Raw genomic sequence first — 6,530 nt, forward strand, 5'->3', positions numbered from 1 at the left:
TGCCCAACTCATAAATGATTTACTGGGATGGTAAGAGATTAGGAAACAGCTCAGATTCATAAAGCTGACATTTATGGTTCCTACGTGTGGCCCCATGTGTCTTAAACTTTTTGAAGTGGTCTCAACCAAGCTTCAAAATCAGCACATAATTTTTTCATACAAAATCTTGCATGCAAATAATAATATCTCATCTCCCCAATCTCCATTTGCAAACACATGTAATTGTGTAGGTAAAATTGTATGGCCTAATTTAGAGGTTGCATTTGAAAATATAGTTCTAATTATTCTACATTATATATACAGAAAGTTGGCAACTGTAATGAGCCAGATAAATTTGTCAAGGTGTGCAGGTTCTGATGCTTTAGTGTATTTTTTTTTTATTCTGCAAGCTTTTAAGTAACTAAATACTTCTAGAAATGGAGTTGTTTCTACTTTATTGTTTTGTCTTGTTGAATAAGTGAGACCCAATCAGTATTAACTATACATATATATATATATATTTGAGCTTGAGAGAGAGAGAGAGAGAGAGAGAGAGAGAAGAGAGGGAAGGTAGGTAAGGTAATATTGTTTATTGGACCAGCTTCCATTGGTGGAAGTTACAGGCTTCTGATCTACAGAGTTCTTCAGGTCTGGGGAAAGAAATCAGAGTGTCTGAGCTAAATACAAGTTGGGACAGATAGTTAAGCATAATGGGTAACATTGTAGGAGGTCACTTGAAATGGAATGGGCAATAAGGGTTGGATTGTTATGCAAAACGGCTTTGAAGAGGGCCATTAAGAGTTAGCAGGCAGGCATGTATTACAGATTGTTGTAATAAGCCAGGAAACCAGTGTCCCTGTTTTAAGTGATGAAGTGAGCTGTAGCTCACGAAAGCTTATGCTCAAATAAATTGGTTAGTCTCTAAGGTGCCACAAGTACTCCTTTTCTTTTTGCGAATACAGACTAACACGGCTGCTACTCCGAAACCTGTTTTAAGTCCATGGATTTTAGTGCCTAGCAGTGTTATGAATTGAAGTTCCTAGGCTTGCCTTTCTGCAGATGTTGTGCAGGTTTCCGCTGAGGATGAATTCTGAAAGATTAGATATGGAGTGGTCACTTTTGTGAAAAGGTGTTCGCCATGGGTAATGTGGTGTTTTTTGTCTGTCTTTTATCACTTTTTTGCGTGAGTTCATTCAAGAGTGTGGTGCTTGTCTGGTTTCACCCACACAGTTGTTACTGGGCCATTTAATGCACTGTATGCACCACATGTTGTGATAGGCATGTGTAGGCCCCGTCAATCTTGAAAAGTGTGTTGTGGGTTGTGTTTAACACCATAGAAATGGAGATATGTCTGAAGGTTTTGCCTCTGTTGCTTTGACAGGATCTGGTGCTGCTTTGAGTTGGTGTGTCCTTGCCTGCGGGGAAATTGTTTCTGATGAGATGGGGTGGGGGGGGCGGTGTTTGAAGCCCACAAGAGGGGGTCCAGGAAATATTTCTTGCAAGATATGGTCCCCGTCAAATATAGGTTGTAACAGTTTGATACCCTGTGTGGGATAATAAGTGACAACTAGGGGTGTATGGTCGGTAGGTAGGTCCCTGGTTTCAAGAGACAGTTTTGGTGTCTGGGAATAGCCAGAATGCAGAGGTACTCAGCCATGCCTCGTTTCTCACGTGACACTTCATATTGTAAGGCTGCAAGAAGGGTGACACAGGTCTGTTATGCCAGCTCTGTGCCACACAGGGATTCCTTCTATGCCAGGGGAATTTCCATGTAGCTGGTTAAGCCAGGTTTTACAGCCACTTTAAGTTTTTTGAAGCAATGTGAAGGGGTAGTGGATGAAAAAACAGGCCCATTGTCTTAATCCCAACAGTGGCATGTATACAATGGGTATGCAGTTCCCATTAAATGATATATATCCACTTGTCAAAGGGGGTTTTGAGTCCAACGTTGGCAGAACTGCCTAGTGGTGATACTCCGGACTGTGCCACCCAGTGGTGAGAGTCAGTGGCCACATTGCCTAGTTGTAGGATTCAGCAGCCGAGTCACCCAGTGATGAGAATCAATGGCCACTTTGCCTAGCAGCAGGATTCAGCGGCTATGTTGCCCAATAGCGAGAGTCAGTGGCCATCTTGTCTAGTGGCTGAATTCAGTGGCTGTGTTGCCCAGTGGCGAGAGTCAATGGCCGTGGACAGGGGAACCTGGGCCCACCCTGCTCCACCTGGTTCCAACCCAGGGTCAAAAGAAACAGTCATTTGAATTGCATGTCCTAGGAGATGGGCACCCCTATGACTGATCCCTGGGCCACTTCCTACCCCAGCTTCGGATCCTCTGCTGGTTTCACTGGTCTGTCTCAGGGTCCCTCTTGGAGTTCTTTCAGGTCACTCCCTTTGTCTGCGGTGGTTTGGCATCCTCAGTGCCCCCAGCTGACGGGTCTGCAGCAGCGTGACCGTGGGGCCCGTTCCTGGCCTTTGGGAGCCTCCATGGCTCCTCCACAGGAGGCTGTAGCACCCAAGTGCTCTCCTGCTCCATCAGCCCAGACTGAGCTGAGTTGCTCCCTTTTGAACCCTGCTTCCGCTGGCAACGGAGGTGAGGGAGCATGGCTTCCTGTGTCCAGAGCAGCTCCTTAATGCTCGCCGCCCCAGTGTGGGGTTGGTATACCCCGTCACACCACTTCAGCTCTTCCTTCCTGCTGCCCAGACTGACACACTCTTTTTATGAGCAGCCTCACTGTGAAAAAAACAAGGGGGCTGACAATGTCTGAGATCTAGTGAGAATGGACAAAATGACCTGTTTCAAGACTCATTTGTGACATTTGGACTCTATGGCTTCCTTTCATCAATTATGAGAAAAGAATACAGGCTTAAAAATAAACTAAGTTCCATAAGAATTTCTCTGTTAATAAACTTAGGTGTGAACACTTTACATTTTTATCTTTGTAAATATTCATTGTACAACTGTTCTTCCTTAGGATATATTCATACTGTATCTTATATTATTGGGATATATTCATACTGTATGTTATATTATTCATGGCTGATCCTGTACACCATACTCTTTTTCATATTCTACTTGTTTTTATTGTCACAGAATATCTTTAAATTAAAACACTTTATATATAATGTGTTAAGAGGGACAACATTGCAGTTGTTGTTTTGTGACCAAAGTGTCATAGCGGCAAAGAGTCCTGTGGCACCTTATAGACTAACAGACGTATTGGAGCATAAGCTTTCGTGGGTGAATACCCACTTCTTCAGATGCAAAGTGTCATAGTCGTTGTATTTTGGGGAAAGACAAAGCAGAGAGCCAAAAGACTGGTATAGATGTATGACTCAGTATAAACTGTATCTGATACTTTTCAGTTTAAGATTATTTAAAAAACAAAATATTAGTACTGTCAGTTTTTGTGTGTATGTATGTGTGTGTGGCAAAATACATATTTCTCAGTCATTAGTATAAGTAATGGATGTTGCCATTTGCATGAAGCCCCATTCTCTAGGTTCTAGACCAGGGATAGGCAACCTTTGGCACATGGCCCATAGGGAAATCCATTGACAGGCTGGGACAGTTTGTTAATCTGCAGCGTCCGCAGGTTCAGCTGATCGCAGCTCCCACTGGCTGCGGTTTGCCGTTCCAGGCCAATGGGGGCTGCGGGAAGCGGCGTGGGCCAGTGGGAGCTGCGATCGGCCGAACCTGCGGACGCTGCAGGTAACCAACCCATCCCGGCCCATCAGCGGATTTCCCTGACAGGCCACGTGCCAAAGGTTGCCGATCCCTGCTCTAGACAAACCACTTCAGGCTGTGACCTGATGAGATCTCACAAGTTGAACCGGATTGGATGACATTCCATCATGGAGAATGTCGGGTGCTGCAGGAAGTCTTTCTGGTGATTCAGTAAGTGGCACTCTCTCTGAATCATTACTGAACCCTGTTCTAACTCAGTATCAATGGAGCATTTCAGGCTTCAGGCTCAGACATAAACCTGAAATCCTCACCACCCATAATTAATAATTATAGTACGACATTTATTTATTGACAGAGTTGGGCTGTTAATCTGTGGTGTTCTTGCCAAATTCCAGTTTGGATAATTACATTCTGCCTAAGTCTCCTCCACAGTTTCAATTTGATACGCTATTCCTTTTTATTTTATAACCTAAAGGGTTTAAATTTTGGTCAACTTTACTTTCAACCCAGAGCTTGCTGCATTTCAATGGTAGATGATGATTCTGCTATCTACATACTTTGTAAAGGAAATTCAAGGGGTGTTGGATTTCTTGGGTTGATAGCAGAACTGGTCACAAGTTTTTGACACAAACTTTCAGTTCTACGCTGGTCTACGCTGACGCGTGCTGTGCTGCTAAGTCACACAAATGCATTGGAGAACGCTCCAGAGTTGCTTCTGCAGCGTTAGAGCTACAGTAACTGACAGCTTGGCTGGTGGACTTGCATAGCTGTGGGTCCTCATACAACAGACTTGCCTAGGTTCCACTGTGTTCAGATTCTTTTGGGGCCTGTACGTGGGCCAGAAGATTACTTATTTGTAGTACAGTATCACCTACAGGCCCAAACTGAGATCATTGTGCTCGGTACTATACAAACACCTGGTAAGAGAGAGTTCTTGTCCAGAAGAGCTTACAATCCAAGTAGACATGAGATACAAATTGTGGGGGAGAAAATATTATACTGGTTTTGTTTCTTAATATGGGAAGCTGAGACAGAGAAACTAAGCAACTTGTCTGAGTCTGTGGCAGAGCTGGGAAATTAATCCGGATCTCAGAGTTCTAGTCTAGTGCAGCCAGGTCGTCCTTCCTTTCTAATTATACAACCCTGAACAAGAATTATGAAAAATATCAGCAGTAAACTGATTTCAGCTTTCAGAATGATCTGTTTGCGAGTTATGCCCTGTATAAAATCTCCTCTCATTTTAAGCCAAAGTTTCATTTTTAGATCAGTTACACCTTAGTCATAATTATACTTTGTACCAGTCACGTTTACAAGCACAACTTCCTGGCTCTGCCTGTTCACTTAGTAGAGGAATTCATCTGAGGGATTCAAATGGGAAGAATGAAAACTGGCATACGTCCTCCCCACAAAAACCACAACTGAGGCACCATCCACAACTGTAAGGGTGCTAAACTATTACGTCCACGGTGAATAGCATCACTCAGCATGACATTAATCTACCAACATGTTGTCTAAGGTCCTTGCTTTATTATTTGCATACCAACCCCACCACCACCACCACCACCACCGCCCCGAAAGGCTACTCTGCTGGCCATTGCTTGATCCTAAGCACCCCACATAAAAGCCAGGTCTTTAATGATACTTTGTTTAGTGAGTCAGAAGCATTTGTAGGATTTGTGTGGGAGCACAGAATTATTTTATGATGAAAGATTGAGTCAAAGTTTGTTGGCATCTCATGTAGTAGCTGTTTACATATAAACTTGAAACTAAATCTAGCAAACAGAGTGAAACCATCCAAGGCCTAAACTGTCATCTGGCAGAGTAGAATACTGCAAATATCAGATCAGAGTGCACAGAACCATTTGGCTGCTGTTAGCACTAAAATGAGCTGTTTGCCAGACGTTTGAAAGCTGGCCATAAAGCCTTTCTAGGCTCACTTGCTTAACCTCCTACAGCTTATTTCAGGTTGAGAAACAAGTATGAAAGCTGCCTCTGTTTATACATTGGTATGGGAAGGGGAGCAAGGAAAAGAGCAAGAGTGACTTTCTTTGTGTGTTTTTTTTTGTTTGGTTTGGTTTGTTTGTTTGTTTTGTAAGTCCGCAGTAAACAGCCAGATACCACTCCCATTAAAATCAACTGAAAAATTCCCATTGATTTTTGTTTCATTGATGGTAAGTTGAAGCCTAAAGTATAATAATATACCACAAAGGCAATGCTGGGGGCAGCCACTCCATTTCTCCGTAGTTTCCTTTGTATAAGCCAGTAGAAATATATGGTGTCTCCAGACTTAGTCTGTCTGTAGCTTTCCTGTATAAAAACTGTACATGGACCATAATGGATAGAGCTTCCGCAATCATGGGGTGCTGTTCTGGGAAGGAGAATTTCTGGGAAGTGATGGGGTCCACCTGACTAAGGGGAGAAGCACTGTGCACCAACTCACCAACATAGTGAGGACGGCTTTAAACTAGGTTCAAGAGGAGCAGATGACAAAAGCCCACAGGTAAGCATATAAAAGTTCATCTTAATGGGGCTAGATCATAGAATATCAGGGTTGGAAGGGACCCCAGAAGGTCATCTAGTCCAACCCCCTGCTCGAAGCAGGACCAAGTCCCAGTTAAATCATCCCAGCCAGGGCTTTGTCAAGCCTGACCTTAAAAACCTCTAAGGAAGGAGATTCTACCACCTCCCTAGGTAACGCATTCCAGTGTTTCACCACCCTCTTAGTGAAAAAGTTTTTCCTAATATCCAATCTAAACCTCCCCCATTGCAACTTGAGACCATTACTCCTTGTTCTGTCATCTGCTACCATTGAGAACAGTCTAGAGCCATCCTCTTTGGAACCCCCTTTCAGGTAGTTGAAAGCAGCTAT

This window comes from Chelonia mydas, chromosome 1 (assembly GCF_015237465.2).
Source record: "Chelonia mydas isolate rCheMyd1 chromosome 1, rCheMyd1.pri.v2, whole genome shotgun sequence".
Classification (NCBI taxonomy): Eukaryota; Metazoa; Chordata; order Testudines; family Cheloniidae; genus Chelonia; species Chelonia mydas.